At 41.0% G+C, this 17,947-nt stretch overlaps 1 protein-coding gene across 1 annotated transcript in view; it reads left to right on the top strand.

Moving 5' to 3' along the window:
- tmem132e (transmembrane protein 132E) overlaps nucleotides 1-17,947 on the top strand; it is a 447,898-nt gene that overhangs the window by 318,702 nt on the left and 111,249 nt on the right. The gene's annotated exons all lie outside the window — the stretch shown is intronic.

Raw genomic sequence — 17,947 nt, forward strand, 5'->3', positions numbered from 1 at the left:
GGTGCAAAGGTATCCTCAATAGAACAAACCAGAGGTAATTTATATCAGTCAGAAGCATCTAGAGATTAAAATTTTGGAACATTATGTAAATTTGGTTTATTATTGCCACACGTACCAAGGTACAGTGAAAAACTTGTCTTGCATACCGTTCATACAGATCAATTCATTACAACAGTGCATTGAGGTGGTACAAGGGAAAACAACAGAGTGCAGAATTAAGTGTTACAGTTACGGATAAAGGGCAGTGCAGATAGACAATAAGGTGCAAGGTCATAACGAGGTAGATTATGAGTCAGGAGTCCACTTTATCATACAAGGGAACCATTCAACCATTATGTTGCCATTATATTGTGAATATTATCTATTTTTTAACATTTTGGATATTAAGGTGTACGGTCTCACACTTTGTTAAAAAACAAAATAGTACTTGTGTAGACAGATGTACCATATTCTTCTTACCAGCCAAATCCTAAAAATATTCCGAGAAGCTGACATGATATTAACCTGTCTTCTTAATGTGAGGGCATTTTGATTAAATGAGTTAATATGTCATTTGATCCTTCAGAATAATTGAACCTACTATAGAAAATATTCCATGTCAGTGTGTTGTATTAAGAAGAATGGAACATTTTATGGGATTGCATTTTCTAAATATTAAGAGCTTGTATCTAGATTCAAATCCAGCCCAGAATGCAGAAACAATTGTCTTTCTAAAAGAATCCTACACATGAAATTAGTTTTAGCAAAACTTGATCCATTTGTAAGTAGAAATGAAAGGCTATGCAAAGTTGCTCATAATTCATACTACGTTGGAATCTGAAATAGAAATGTGTGGTATGGAAAATAGTAAGGGAAATGCATTGGTTGTGGAGTGGGATTGCTGGCTGAGAAATAATTAGAAATAATGTTGTGGGATATTTTATGTTCAATGAGATACAACATGGTGCTCAGTTGAACATGTAATCTAAAAGCCAGCACCTCTAACATCTGGACCAAGTGAGTGCAGTTGGATGGGAAATGTGAACTGCAGCTTTGAGCTATGTGCTAGGTCTAATGTGATCCAGGCCACAATGTGTGAAATAGCATCATCTTTCAGATAACTCCCTTCCACACTTAAATAATTCTCGGTCAGAAGGAAAAGAAGCCTTAGTTTAAAATATAGACATACAGCTTTCAATAACATCACTGTATAGTATCACCTGCAGTACCAGGAGCATCCTCTGATTTCTTGTGTAAGGAACATAGGTTTACTGACCCTTTCAAAGTGTTAATATTGCAGACACTTTGACATATTTGTGCGCTCAGTGAACCTTTGGAGAGAAGTCTGCCTTTCACATATATGCCATTGAGCCTTTTTCTTAATTGCATTCTAAGGCAATATAATCGGCAATTAATCTGCTTGCTCATTGTTTGATCCATGGTGATACCCAATGCTACCTGGTGTCTAGCATTGGGCATCACCATGGATCAAATAATGAGCAAGTTGATGAATCTTGTCCACAGAGCATTGACTGTAATGTTGAAGGCACATATGGTATGATCAGAAGAAACATTGACCAATTACAGGTCAGCAGCAATTCTGTAGTTTTCCTTTGCCAAGTGCACAGAGGTAATATGCTGCAATAAATGCAGGCTCAGATATGATGTGTTGGCAATTGGTGTTTGTGCTGAACAATGACCACTTCATTAATTTAATAAGAAAAATAAATCTTATAATAGTTGAGAAATAAAGGAAGTCTTGCAGGGAATCAAGCTGTTGTGGGGATCGTAAAGTACCAGCGCTGTGTCTGCATTGACTCTTCACAGACCCCGACTAGTAAGTGCATTTCACCATAAGGAAAGATGAGATGAGGGGATGACTGAAAACTGAAAGCTGAAAGCAATGATTCCTGGCATGTAGTTTGATGCTCCCTGCTTTATGCTTGCATTACCTAGGACATACACATGCTCAGATTTCTGCAAATGATTAACACAATAGAAAGACAGATAAATAAAGCATGGGGCGATATAACCCCAGCTGAAATGGGAATGTTTGACAATATGGTACCACCATGCTCAGCTTATCAAGGCAGGTTCCTGATGATGTCATTTATTTATGCAGGGTGACTCCAAGATAAACAAACTGGATTCCTCCTTGAAGAATTTGTAGAGTTTGTGTGACAGAGAGATAACAATAAAAACTTGCATTGCAGGGAATACACATTCTTGGTACAATCTTCTCAGTATATGTTTTCAGGGACCTTTTCAGAATGGACTGTCAATTTATTGTCATGTGCATCTCAAGGAGAGATCCACTTTAGAAAGTCATAGCATGGATTCTGCAGAGGCATAATTTTTGTCCTTCCCACCATGGAATAGTCACAGCTATATCCTCAAGGTCATCTTTGGAGGCAACACAAATCCCTAAGGAAATTCATTGGTTTGTTGTGTCTAAACACTCCATACTTTGTACAAGTGAATGCTGCAGCCGTGATAACATAGTGTGACTAGGCTAGATAAGTATTCCTATACAACATGAATTGTTCTCCAGGAGGCAGCATTTGTAATGTCATATTCTGGTCAATCTCAGAAAGGTAATTGAGTCATCCTTAGTGTCTGATGAGTCACGATGATCCAGCAGATAGTATGATATAGTAGCTGTTGAAACTGTTGTCATTGATCTGAAAGTGTCTTTTCCTGTAATTTCCTGCTGAGATCACCAATGACAGTCAAATATTTAGATGGTCATAGTTTGCCGGGTAGTTTAGCTCCATTAATCTTCTTGACATAAAAGGAAGCCTTAATGATGCCAGGTGCTTGCTCTTAATGAATCTGCTTGATATTGATGTTAAAACAAGCCTTCCTAAGTTCTGATGCTATTCTTAAATTTGTTTTCTTGATGACGTCGATTAAATTAGAATCATGCATGTTCACAGTTCTATTGTATCAATCCCTCAATTCAAGGATTATCTCCACCATGGTTGACTGAGGAATCCTGAGGTGGCTTATGCATATGATCCCAGACTCTCAGATCAGTCCACAGAAATTACAGTTGTTTCTACATGGGAGTGCTGATCATGGGTTGGAATTCTTTTCTTTCTCATTCTTCGTGCTTCTTTTCCAGCTTTGATAGAGATTTTGGCACTATTCATGTTGGTTGGTAACCTGTTATTCCTCCCCCTTCTCCTCAAGGCCTTCAAGCAATGATGGCTAGTTTAGGGGGAATGCAGCAGATTATGACAAAGTATCTAATCCTCTCTGGTGAAATCTACACTGAGGTCTCACCCTTAGCACCGAATTGGCCGTCTCAACTAGGCTGCTATTTGTTTAATGGCTATCATTGCAATGGTGCTCCACTGCATAGATAGAGCGCTGAAAGATGTGCGGAGCTAAGTGAAAAGGGTTCCACATTCTTCAACAGCCAACCCTCTATGCAGCACAGTAGCTGGAATATGGTGGGTGCTACACACTGCCTGAGAATAAATGTACCATGTGAACTTCCCCGAAGCATAACATTGTCCGTGAGAAATTTCTTCTAGTGATTGCAGACAATTTGAATTTTCACCAGGTGATAGCCTTTGTGATTCTTGTTGTAAGGAGCCTGAAGGACCTCATGGGTCACCCACTATACCTTCAGGAATCCTTTAATTCTCACATATCTCTTCTATCTGATGGTTCCTTTTTGCTAGCAGAGGGCATCAGTGAACAGAAATGTGGGCAATATTGTAAACATCAGCCACAACCTGAGATGAACGGTAAGTCCGGGATGACAGGGACCTTCACCTTCAGACCTTGGTGCTTACCCAGAGATTTGCCTGCAGAATCTCAGTCACCAAGCCTCCAGGTAAATTGCTTCTCAGAGAGCTGAAGGTAGGAGGGTAATTCCTGATGCTCTTGAGGAAGGTTTCAGAGCACAAACCCTTTTGCCCCTTCTCTTACAGGTCTGTCCTGACTCCTCTGCCTCTCCCATAGATCCTATGGTGCCACTACTTCAGTATCCAGAATTGGTAATGACTGGAAATATGATTGTGCAACTCACCAAGTTTCTTGCGACCCCAGGCAAACTCCAGCTCTTGTGTAGCATACTGTAAACCTAAATGAAAAGTGGCTGAGTAGCCCTTTATCCAAACCCAAAAGGAAGCATTTTGACCCATCAGATACATGCTGACTCCTAAGGGAGCAATCCCATTAGTCCCATTACCCCTCTCCTTATTTCCCTGAACCTCTGAAACTTATTCCCTTTCACACATGCCCATAAACTTCCCTTTGACTCTTTTTGCCAATAACTCTAAGAGATAATTTACAAAACATCTTTGCGATGTGGAAGGATACCATCACACCAGGAGGAAACCCATGCAGTCATGGAGGGAACATGCAAATTCCGAACAGACAGTATCCCGGGTCAGGGTTCAACCCGTGTCCCTGGAGCTATGTATCGTGAGGAAATGTTTCATGTGAACTTCTTAGAAACATGGCATTGGTCATTAGAAATGTCTTCCCATGGTTACAGATCATTGAATTTTGACCAAGTAACTACTGTGGTATGTGCCACCCATATTGTAGCTCCAGCTATTGGATGCTATGAAAAGTTAGTTTCCTGAGAGTGCACCACAATATTTCTTTAATCAACTAATGTGACCTTATTTCAACTGAGATGCTGCAACGAGCTTTTCTCAACAATTTATGTCATTCGTGCACTAAACATTCTGCATAAGCAAGTGCTTAATGCATACTTGCTGGATATAATTTCTTGGCTTCTAAAATAAAGCAGTTTTACTGCATTTATGATATTTTCACACAAAAACATTGAAATTTCCTCACATAGTGTACAAAAGGACTTTCTAATCTTTGTATGGCGGTGATGTCAGAACAAGTCAGACTGACCCCATTCCTTTATTCATTCCCTTGCTGCCTTTCTATTGTAATGTGGTGATATGGGAATTCTTGATCATCTGAAAGGTACAAAGTTAGGGCTGTGGTAAAGGTGGGAGAAGGAACAGGTAAGATTGGTAGGTATATAGCATATTAGCTTGTATTCAGAAGAGATTGTGAGAATGTCTAATATGTGAAGGAGGATTAGAACAGACATCTTAAATGGTATGCACTGACCATGGATTCTGTAAACATCTCTCAGATAAAGACCAGAACTCTGTTCCTCCAAAGTGGATGAGCCACCCATGCCTTCCTGCTGATATATTGATGCTGGTTTCAATTTAGTGCCACCATATTCTCCATCAAAAGTGAGTGAATATTGCACAATGTGTTTTGGTGATGTGCCTGTCACTGTTGAATAGCTGGCACTGTGTACAAATTAATGGACTGGGTGTGAATTTTGGAACTGTAATAGCTGAGTAAGGTTATGATGCGGAAGTTGAATATAATACCAGCTTTAATTGAGAAAGAAGATTGGTAAGTGAACAACAGATTGTATTGAGCATTGTGTATGACTAGGGATGTAGTTTGTGGGTTTTGATGGCCTTGATCACAAATGCATGTAAGGAGAACATGTAACAATGTACACTATGCTGCCACATGTAAGGAAGCCTACTTTACTTGACAAGCTGGTGTCAAGATATGTTCTGGTTTGCAACATGCTGCACAACCTCAGCATCATGATGATGTAGCTGTTGAATTGTCTAAAAAGCAAACAACAGTGGAGAAGGAGCAAGAGGATAAGGAATAGGAAGAATAACAAAGTTAGACACTGAGACAAATGTCTTCTGATCAGGCTGTCCAAAAGCTAAAACCACAGTTCCCCAGACACTAGAGTCGAGCTTCATACCTTCCCTTTAAAAATCATGGCATCTTTTTGGCCACTGTAAATAAACAGTCCATACCAAATATATAAATGAAATCTTACCCTATACCATTGCAAAGTTCAGCTGAGCAGCCCACTATATTACCTCAGTTCCTGTCTTTTGTGTGCTTTTGCATCCTTTGGTGTCCACACACAATGATACCCCAGCAGCACGATTGCAGCTTTCAGTGGAGGATACTAGAGGATAACCTCAAGCAGTTGTTGGCCAAAAAAACCCAGATGCAGACTTCAGCATCTCAGTAGTGCAGCGGCAGTCCAGGCTACAACAAGGGGCAAAGGCAGAATGCCAAGGATGGTAGGACAAGTATTGTCTTTCCAAGAGAAGACTAGTTTAAGCTCCATTGACCCTGCCTTTCTCTGAGGGTAGCATTTCCACAATTGTAATAATCTGCTGGAGGATACTGCTGGATTTCTGACCATACACACCACTTCGAAGATTGTAATCCACAAGTATGATGGCAGCAAGTTTAACTTCTAATGCAGCACCAAGACATTGGGTCAGATCACCCTGATGCAGGCCCATACTTCATGGTCACTTCCTGCACCAGCTTTGCAGCCATGCTAAACCTTTGTGGTCCATTCTTTAAGGTGCAAAGGGTCAAGAGTGGAAATTAGGTTGCTGCCAGTGAGAGTTTAAGGCCCTGCCCATGGACTGCCCTGGTGGCCCTCTGACATTTGGAAAGAGTTGAAAAAGTAATTAAGATAATAAAATATATAAAGCACATAAAATTGCTGTTAATTAATTAAATGCATAAATATACTATGAAGTAAAGAAAAATAAACAAGAACCTACATTTACCTTTTTAACAAAGTTCAGCAACCTCATTCAAATTTGAGTGCATCTGATCTTCAGTGCATTCCTGACTTCTGCATTGAAGTGCACAGATGTGGACATCTGGAATGGGTAGTTGCAGCAGTCCTTATCAGCACATTTGGGTCCAGTGAGTGGCTTCTACTGCAAAACTTTGTGCCACATTGTTACAGGATTTCTCCATGATCCTTGACTATAAAGTGACGAAGTTCGAATATTCTCAATGCAACAACATTTTCATCAGTATTTCCATAACTTTGCTCTGGGGGCTGCCTCAACAAAATCCTGCATAACTCTTCAGTAGCAAATCTCACATACCACATATTGGTGATTATCAAATCAAATGAAAGTGATAAAGGCAAACAACCTCCTTCCTCTTCCTCTGCTTGACTAGGCTCCAATTCTTGGATATCTTGGGAAGTGTGTGACTCTGAAATGCATTTTTACACCATCTGCCATTTGTAAATCAGTAATAACATGTAAATCAGAAAGGAGTTGATGGGGAGGTGGATAGATGGACATGAGGAGGAAGATTAGGTGTGATGATACCATCATCTTGGAAGGTTTCAGTCCCACTGCTAGTGCCAATAATGCCCTGTGCCATTTCATCCATGGGGGTTAGAACATCCAAGCTCAGCTATTCCACTCTCTTGTGGTACAAGATGGAATACAACCAGACAGACTAGTTGGTTACAGGTGTGTCTGGTTATATGCCACCCTGTGCTGTAAGTGGAAGGGAAGTGTATCAATGATTACTGTGCAAGATGAGGATGCAGGAGGGCATAAGAACATTAGACGTGAGTCTGGATTGATGGATCTTCTCAGGAGCTGAGTAATAGGACTGCAGCCTATTGAGGGATTTGATGAGATACGACAACTGAGTATGCATTCATTAACCAGTCATGTGAGACCATTGAATTTCTTGTACCACAGCATCAGGTTCTTTGGGCTTGACTCCTGGCATTGACCTTCAGGGCAACGTGCTGCTGATGCCTTCTGAACATATGCTCTGGGAGGTTCCTGGCTTGATTCAGTACCCACCTTCTGTCCCAATTAAGGATGCAGGATATCCCTCTCTGCAGTACAAAGAACAATGGACTCTGCTCTCTTCTGTAGTGCACTGTCCTTGAGAATTTTCTAAATCAGTTTCAAATGCAGAATTCCTGATTATACCAGCTCCCACCACCATAAACACCTCCCCTTTAATTGATGCAGGCTAGCTTTAATAATGCAGTTCAGTTTTAAATGGTGCTTATGATATCGGCTTCCTGCTGAAGCATCCAGGCAATGGCCGGATGGCAGAGTCACGATGATTAGCTGGCATCACTAAGCTTCCATGTTCTTTTTTGAGGACTGCCAAATTTAGCATGTTCTACTGTGCTTTTTAATTTCACTCCCAATGACAAACCAAGGCTAATAACTTAGTGCTGCACAAGATAAATGAATAGAACTGTGACCTAGAGGCTTCCTTTATAGTCTCAGGTGGGAAACTGTGTCATTGCAGTACTGAATACTCAATTGGATATACTTTCACTTTATTGGATTATGCAAATACATATGAATCACCTGAGGTATGATATAATGCAAGAATAATCATGTTCACTACAGATCTTTAGCTATGTTTTGTAAATTATTTGCATCAACTTAGTTAACAAGTTAATTAATAACTAGTTATAAAGGAAATTATGTAGCTCATTGGATTCATCATGATAGAATGAACATGAATGAATCTTTCCATTAGAGCAGTTTCCTTTAACAAGCCATGCTGAATAGTTTTTTTCCATATTCTTTGCAGTTTTGAATTCTTATTTGTAGAGTCTAGCTAACTGGCAGGATGTATGTAAATTTGCTCTATAATTTAAGTACTCTTAAACGATACAATTTGCTCTCCCATATGGGCTAGCAGACTGACATACGTAACAAAGGAATAAAAGATACACGCAAAAGCATTCCCCATCTTTCTTTAGGTGAAATGTACACTCACCCCCACACCCCTCAGAAGGAGGTGTATAATTGATAGGCATTGTATTCCTTCTCAGGATGTAACAGTTTCCTTCACACTATTTGAAGAAGAATAACAGAGTTGTGCCCAGTGTCCTGAGCAATAAATACATGTTCCTTAATCAACATCACTTGATGGTGATTATTATATCAGTGTTATTTTGGATATCAACAAACATGCACATCTCTGACCTTATGATGAAATAAAGATCACTGATAAAGCAAATGGGGATGACTGGATCTGGGACACTGCATTGAGGAACTGCTGTAGCAATATCCTGGGATAGAATGATTGACCTCCAACAACTACAACCATCCTCCGTTGTGTGAGGTCTGACTCCAGCTGTTGGAGTGTTCTGCCCTTGTTGCCCATTGACTTCACTTTCACCAAGAATACTTGAAGCCACACTTAGTCAAATGCTGCCTTGATGTCAATGGCAGTCACTCTTACTTCACCTTTAGAATTCAGCTGTTTATTCCATGTATGGACCAAGATGAGGAGCTAAGTAATCCTGATGATACCCAAATTGGACAAGTAAACAAAGTTACTAGTAAGTACTGATTGATAGCATTGTCATTGACTGTGAAATAATTCTGAGTAGACTGATTGAATAGTGATTAGCTGGATTGGATTTGTCCTGCCTCCTGTGAACAAGACATGCCTGAGCAATTTTCCATTTTGTTGGGTAGCATTCAGGGCTGTAACTGCACTGGAGTAGCTTGGTTTGAGCATAGTTAGTTCTGGAATGCAGCTCTTCAGTCCTCTACCAGGGCTGATGTATACAAGAATTTGCTTTGCACAAATTAGCTGCCATTTCCTACATCACCTTGAGTGACCATATAGTTCAAAAGTGCTCAATTAGCTGTAAACTAATTTGAAATATTAAGCATTATAAAAAATAGAAAATAAATGTTTTTTGTAGCTGATACAGGCAGTAACTACAATGCATCATTGTAGGAGGGGTTGAATTTCAAGATGGAGGATTGAGCTGCCTGGATCATTGGAATTTCATTCATCACAGCAAATGGAAAATATTCCTTCACACTCCTGACTTCTGCCCTGTAGATGGTGTAAAGGGGACAGGGTGTGATTCACTTGCCTAGATTCTACATACACTTTAGTACCTGTCAATAATGATGCTAAGATTCTTAATAGTACAGGGCTTGGTACTAGTTATGGCACTGAAAGTCAAGAGGAGATCTTAGATACTTTCTTGTTGGAGATGTTCATTGCCTTGCATTCATGCAGAGTGAATATTACTTATTCACTTATCAGTCTGTGCCTGCATGTTGTCTGGATCTCATTACATGTAGACCCAGACTTCTTTGTTATCTGAGATTGGGACTGTATGATGATGAGAAAGTATCCATACTTCCAACTATAAGGAGGGGAAAATCTTTAATGAAATAAAAGGTGATTGGGCTTAAGGTATTTCCAGTCTAATTCTTGTGGCAATCTGCTGTAGCTGAGATGATTGACATACAGCAAATATAACCATATTTCTTTCTGCTACTTTAATATACTGTATAACTTTCATCAATTTCCCAGTTAATTTAATTTTACTCAGTATCCCTGATGCCATACAGGTCAAACGTTGTCTAGGTGTCAGTAGTTACTCCCTCCTTACTCTGAAATTTAGCTCTTCCACCTGGATCAAGACTATATTAAGATCTGAAAGCGAGTGATACTAGCTAAACCCAAACCAAGCATCAGTACCACTGTTGATTATACACTCCACCACTTTCCTGTTACAGAAGAATAGACTGTTGGTTTTGTTCTGATTTTTTTTGGACAGGCCATACCTGGATAATATTCTAGATGCTGAGCTTGTATCTGTGGTGGATAAACTTCACTAGAAGATTAGCTTCAGTATTGTGGCCAGGTCCATGATTAACTCATCATGGTGCACAGATGTGGCAGTTCTGTTTCAGTCCTGCTCCCTCGACCTGGAACATCTGCTGGTCAAGTTTCGTCCATTCTATCTGCTGAGGGAGTTCTCCACCGTCATCCTGGTAGCAGTGTATATTCCACCCCAGCAGACGTCAGATTGGCACTGGAGGAGTTGAGCACCATGATCAGCAGTCATGAGACAGCGCACCCTGATGCCTTCCCAATCATTGCAGGAGACTTTAACCAGGCTAGCTTGAAGAAGTCTCTGACAAACTACCACCAACATGTCACCTGTGGAACCAGAGGAGCCAACACACTCGATCACTGTTACACCACCAAAAAGAACGTTTACTAAGCCACCCCACACCCGCACTTTGGCAAGTCTGATCACCTGCTGTACTTCTACTCCCGGCGTGTAGGCAGAGACTGAGGACCGCAGCACCAGTGGTGAGGACTGCGAAGGTATGGTCAAGGGAAGGGGAGGGCTGTTTACAGGACTGCTCTGTATCGGTGGACTGAACCATTTTCAGGGATTCAACCGGATCTGAATGAATATGCCACAGCCGTCACTGACTTCATCAAGACCTGCGTGGATGAGTGTGTGCCTTCGAGGACATACTGAGTCTTCCCAAACCAGAAGCCCTGGATGAACCAGGAGATTCGCAATCTGCTGAGGGCTAGATCTGTGGCGTTCAAGACCGGCGATCCAGAACCCTACAAGAAGTCCAGGTACGACCTACGGAAGGCCATCGTGAGAGCGAAAAGGCAATTCCATGTGAAGTTAGGGATACAATCAGATGCACAACATCTGTGGCAGGGTTTGCATTGCCATTACTTCCTATAAGGCGAAACCTAACAGCATAAATGGCAGTGATGCTTCACTCCCCAAAGAGCTCAACGCCTTTTATTCATGCTTTGAAAGGGATAATAACACTACACCTGTGCACATCCCCAGAGCATCTGACGACCCTGTAATCTCTGTCTTGGAGGTCAATGTCAGAACATCTTTCAAGAGAGTGAACCCTTGCATGGTGTCAGACCCTGACTGTGTACCTCCAGTGTACTGAAAATCTGTGCCAACCAACAAGCTGGAGTGTTCAACGACATCTTGCCCCTCTCACAGCTGCAGTCGGAAGTTCCCACTTGCTTCAAAAGGGCATCAATCATACCGGTGCCCAAGAAGAACAGGGTGAGCTGCCTCAACAACTATCATCCGGTAGCACTCACATCCACTGTGATGAAGTGTTTTGAGAGGTTGGTCATGGCTGGAATTAACTCCTGCCTGAGCAAGCACCTGGACCTGCTGCAATTTGCCTAACGCCACAACAGGTTTACAGCGGACGCAATCTCGCTGGCTCTCCATTCCGCTTTGGAGCACCTAGACAACAGCAAAACATACGTCAGGCTGCTGTTTATCGATTACTGCTCGGTGTTCAACGCCATCATCCCCTCAGTACTAATCAACAGGCTTCTAAACCTGAACCTCTGTACCTCCCTCTGCAACTGGATCCTCGATTTCCTTATTGGGAGAGCACAGTCAGTGCGGATCAGTAATAACATCTCCTCCCTGCTGACAATCAACACAGGCATACCTCAAGGATGTGTGCTTAGCCCACTGCTCTACTCTCTCTACACTCATGACTGTGTGGTTGGGCACAGCTCAAATGCCATCTACAAATTTGCCAATGACACCACTGTTGTTGATAGAATCTCAGATGGTGACAAGAAGGTGTACAGGAGTGAGATAGATCAGCTGGTTCAGTGGTGTTGCAACAACAACCTCGCACCCAACGTCAGCAAGACCAAGGAATTGATTGTGGACTTCAGGAAGGTGAAGTTGGGAGAACACACACCAGTCCTCATTGAGGGGTCAGCGGTGGAAAGGATGAGCAGCTTCAAGTTCCTGGGCATCAACGATATGTTGATCTATCTTGGGCCCAAGATCTATTTTGGGCCCAACTGATCCAATCACAAAGGAGGCACGCCAGTGGCTCTACTTCATTAGGACTTTGAAGAGATTTGGTATGTCACCAAAGACTTGCAAATTTCTGCAGTAGTACAGTGACGAGCATTCTGACTGGCTGCGTCACCACCTAGTATAGAGGCTCCAATGCGCAGGATCAAAAGAGGCTGCAGAGAGTTGTAGACTCGGCCAGCTCCATCACAGGCACACCTCCCCCCACCCCACCCCCCGCCCCCCCCATTGAGGATATCTTCAAAAGGCAGTGGCTCAAGAAGGTGGCATCCATCATTAAGGACCGTCATCATCCGGACATGCCCTCTTTGCATTACTACCATCGGGGAGGAGGTACAGGAGCCTGAAGACCCACACTCAACGTTTTAGGAATAGCGTCTTCCACTCCAGCATCAGATTTCTGAACAGCCCATGAACACTACCTCATTATTCCTCTTTTGCACTATTTGTTTTTGTAACTTATAGTAATTTTTATGTCTTGGACTGGACTGCTGCTGCAAAACAACAAATTTCACAACATACGTCAGTGATAATAAACCTGATTCTGATATAATAACATTTAAGTTTTGGTTTTGGCTCTTGTGTTGAGCTCTGCAATCACTCAGGATAGTGATTATTGTTATAATCTCTTGCAGTGAGCTGTCTAGTTGTCCACTACTATTCATGATCAAGTACAGTCAAACTAAAGAGCTTTGACCTGATTCATTGGTTGTAGGATTTGCTTATCCCTCAGTATTCCATACTCCTTTCATTCATTTCTTAGCATGAATGTGTGTGTAGTCCTGTACAACTTTTAAGTGCATCTTTTGCTGCACTTCCTCGCACCTCATTGAGCCAGAGTTGGTCTCCTGGTTTAGTGGTAATGGCAGTGAGGGCTGTGAAAACCATGGGGTTACACGTTGTGATGGAATGTAATTCTGAAGCTTCCGATGGCCTACCATGCCTCATGGATGCTCAGCTTTGAGCTGCCAGATGCGCCACACAGCATTTTGAAGACTGTCGCGAATGTGGAGATGGAAATATGTCTCCATAGGGACAGAATCATGGTCAACCCTTCCAATACTGTCATGAACAGCTGCTTATGCAACTCATAGTTGGGTGAGGATGGAGAAAAGTAGGCTTATCTATTATATTGGTTCTCTTAGGACCTGCTTCAGCTCAGGCCTGACAGCTGTGTCCTTCAGGACTCAATGGTCATTGATGATGCTTGTTAAGTCACCAGGTGATTGACAAAGTCCCTCAGACTACATAAGATAAGATTTCTTTATTAGTCACATGTACCTCGAAACACACAGTGAAATGCATCTTTTGCATAGAGTGTTCTGGGGGCAGCCCACAAGTGTCTCCATGCTTCCAGCACCAACATAGCATGCCTACAACTTCCTAACCCGTACATCTTTGCTGTCCTCATTTCTTAATGCAAGTGGAGTACAACGTAAAGTACTGGGAAAGGCAATTTGTGGTAATCATATGGGGGTATTCTTTCCTGCATTTGACCTGATGCCATGAGACTTAATGGGAGTCAGTGTTAAGAACCCCTAGGGCCTTCCAACGTGACTGCAAACCACTCTGTAGGTTCTGATGGAGGAGCCCTGGCACTAACTGAAAGTTACAATGCTGTGAGTATGACGGTGTCAGGCTGATACTTGGTAAGTCTTTGGGACAGTTCTCCATCTTTAGATATCCATGGGGATGATTGTAATTGGGTTGACTGGGTGCACCCAAATATCGTGCCCATTCTGGGTGTCTTAAATCGAAGATGGATGGTCCAGTTTTATTCATAGTGCATTTATGTATTAGGTTTGATGCAGCTGAGTGGCTTACTAAGCTCCTTCAGAGGGTTGCTGAGGGCCATTCACATTGTTGTGGGTCTGGAGTTGCAAACAGGCTAAACTGGATAAGGACATTTCCTTCCCTGTAGGACATATTTGAACCAGGTTAGCTTTTGTGGAAATCAAAGTCATTATTACTGTTAACTAATTTTTAATTCCAGTTAAATTCTCCACCTACTATGTTGACATTCATACTCACACCTCCAGATTATTATTCTGGTAGTCCAGTAGCATAACCACTTTGTTACTGAATACTTGTTCCTTTAGCAATCCCAATCCATAATATTGGGATTAAAAACAGTATGTAAATCATATGGTTTGTAGCATCTATACAGAACCTGCTTTACACATGTGCAAAATTTCAGTTTTCTTTGTTAAGTGACATAAAATTAAAGGGACTTATTCTTAAATTCAGCAGCTTTCTGGTGGTCATACTTATTCCATATTTTTCCACGTGAACATTGGAACTAAATTTGTAGAAATAAAAATAAGTTGCTGATGGAAATTTCAAGATCAATACATTTTCTCAACTGTTTGATTTTCATAGCTGTATCTGTCCGAGATCAGCCAACAGCCACATCAACATATACCAGAGGAGCAAAAGTAGATAATAATCTCGGAACGCATGGAGCATCTTAGGAGAAGAGAAAGAATTTCAACACCTACTTCCACCATTGCTTCCTTAGTGTTGTCATAAAGAATCACCTGTTTATCAAACACTACTGATTTATTCAAGCTTGGAAGAGAAGATGACGGTGAATAACGCCAAATGTTATAGGACCTGCAGACACACTGAATTATTATGGCTTCTGTCCCACTGGTAACTGAAGTTACTATTCCTCTACATCTCTGCTAAACAAGGTGTTTCCAGTATCCATCTGAGGATATAGTTGACCTATGACAATTTATATTGCGAACTCCATCATTAAGGATAAAAGACACTTCTTTTATCCACATGCAGCCATTTAGATCCATTTTTGTTTACTGTAGAAGCAGAAAAGGAAAAAAAACTTAAATGAAATTCCCTCCCAAATTACAAGCATCTTGTCAAATTCACTGGTCTGTCATCGTGCTGTTCATCGAATTTGCTTTTGGCTTTGTTGGAATAAGGCATTAGGCCAAAGGCAGTGTGGTCAGAGTGAAAGTGGATGGACACTTAAAGTGACAAGTAACTGGAAGGTCAGAGTCATCCTTGCAGTCTGAATGGAGGCTTTCTGCAAATCGGTCACCCAGTCAGTGATTGGAGGCTACATTGTGAACATTCAGTGCACCTCCTGTGGACATTCCATACATTATTTCTACAGATCTCTTTTGACTGGTCTCAATTTCATTTACCATTGAAATAATTTATGTCTTGCAATTATCCTTGTTAATCATCATTTTCTGAATTCTTCTGTATAAGCATCCTTTTTAAGGAGAGATCATAGTTTCAGCACTGACATCCTCACTAATTAGCGCTGTTATCCTCTGATTACTGTTAAAATTGATTTGACTTAATGATATCATCTTCAGTGTCCAAGTACTTTTTAAGGTATCATGATCAATTAAGGCATGCAAAAACTTTCCTTTTTCACTGCTTTCATATTTATTGTAGTGGATGAGAATGCCTGTAGGTCATGTCCCTCTTGTTCAGGATGGAGCCATAAAGTCATCGGTAAATATCAGGGATTAGACATTTCCAGAACTGATTTCTTCCTCAAAATGGGACTGAGTCAAGTTTACAGCTGCTACATGCTTCACTTTGTAGTTATCTATATTCCAAACTGTTTGACATCTATCAACCCATCTGTTTAATTAGTGTTAATTCTATCGATATGATTCCTATTCATTATGAATAGTTCCAGTGGCAAACTTGAAAATTTGATCATCAGATAGTCAGCATTTGATAATTTCAAGCTGAATTTCTACACAATCTCTGTAAATATATATCCACCTACCTTTTCAAAAGAATGAACTGGTGTTTCATTAACTAATAGCTTTCTGTTTTTGAGATTAAACATTTTTATTTTTTGGCTCTTGCTTCAATTTTACCAATTTATGTACGTCATCTAGCACTGTGACCATCGTAACTATATCCATATTGTCTATGCATTTTAGCAATTTAAGGATGTGAATGTCTCCCATTTCCCATTGAATAGTTTGTAGAATTGGTGAGATGTCTTAGTTCCAAATCATTTTGAGTCAGTATTGGATAACAAAAATTTAACCAGATAATTTAAATCTGAAGTCTCCAACCCTTTTTGGATCAATCAATTAAACTCTAAGTATTTTAGATTAAAAAAATGAAAATTTACTGTAACTGTATTTGAAAAATCATTTGATTTGCCAAAGAGATAATGTAATAAATATGGAACTAATGGAAGGCAGTGCCATAATCTTAGGCCACAGTTATGTCACAGTCTTAGTCCAAGAATAGTATCAGTTTTCAATGATGAAAGACTTGACAATTAGTGCCTTTTTCCATCTCTGGCTAATTAAGCAGAGCTCTGCACTCAGGTTTCATATGGGTATTTTTCCTTTTTGTTTAACCATTTATTACATGGTAGAATGAGCTATCTGCAAACAAGGGCTACCCCTTGTTGCTCATTCTTCCATTTCCTTCAGCCACTACTTGCTTCCAGAATTATTCCCTGGATCCATCTTTCTTCTAATTTTCCATTTCTTTCAAAAATTCGTTTTTGACTACTTTCCAACCATTCTTGATAAACTAAATGTTTATTCTATTTCCTGGTCAACATTCATTCTTTTTATCTTCATATTGCAAAATCTTCATATTGCAAAATCTTCATATTGCAAAATCTTCCTGTAACAAGAAACATATCAGAAATGTAAGTTGATGTTGGCTAAAGCTAAAACTTGTGGATTTGCTGAGATGCAGGAGCTGGAGAGAAAGAGTAAAGGGTAGACCCTCAAAAGGAACAGTAGGTAACTGCAAGGCACCCAAGAGGACTTGTTATAGGCCTGAAATCCTTCACTGAACTAATACTCAGGGATGGGATAGAATGCCTCATAACCAAGGGTTGTGGGAAAAGGTTCTTTTGGATCTCAAAGGCAGAAGTATCTGGACACAGTCTTTGGATTTTAAAAAGAATTTATTTACAAAGACAAACATGGGAACAGAATGACAGGAACGGATGCACACTCACACGCATGCACTCGGGTAATCACAAAACATGAGGGGAGTTGCAGCGGGGGTGAAGTATGCACACACACAGTAAGCTAGTTACAAATGGTCAAGGAAAAATGCAATACAGTGCCTGAACCCCTCCCTGCCTCTGGGAGGAGCAATGGCTCTACGCTACTGGGAACCTACTTAAAAACACCCCTAAACCCCTGTGGATGCGCACACTCTTACCAGTGGTCCCTCGACATGGTTTCAACCCCAGCAGCAATCAAGAGAGCAAGCCACACACGTGGCATCCTTTATTGTGCTGGAGAGCTGGGCGGAGCTAGCTCAGGTAATTCAAGAAGTCCAATGGGTCATGGCTAGGTATGAGAGGTGTGCACAGGGACCAATGGTCAGAGCGTGCTGCCAATGGCTGGGTGGGGCTAGACCCTGATTGACAGTGGTGTCACTTTCAACCAGTACTCAGTGGTATCACATGACAGCCATGACCTTTCACATTACACCAAGTATGCC

The sequence above is a fragment of the Pristis pectinata genome, chromosome 21 (genome assembly GCF_009764475.1).
Source record: "Pristis pectinata isolate sPriPec2 chromosome 21, sPriPec2.1.pri, whole genome shotgun sequence".
NCBI classification, from domain to species: Eukaryota; Metazoa; Chordata; class Chondrichthyes; order Rhinopristiformes; family Pristidae; genus Pristis; species Pristis pectinata.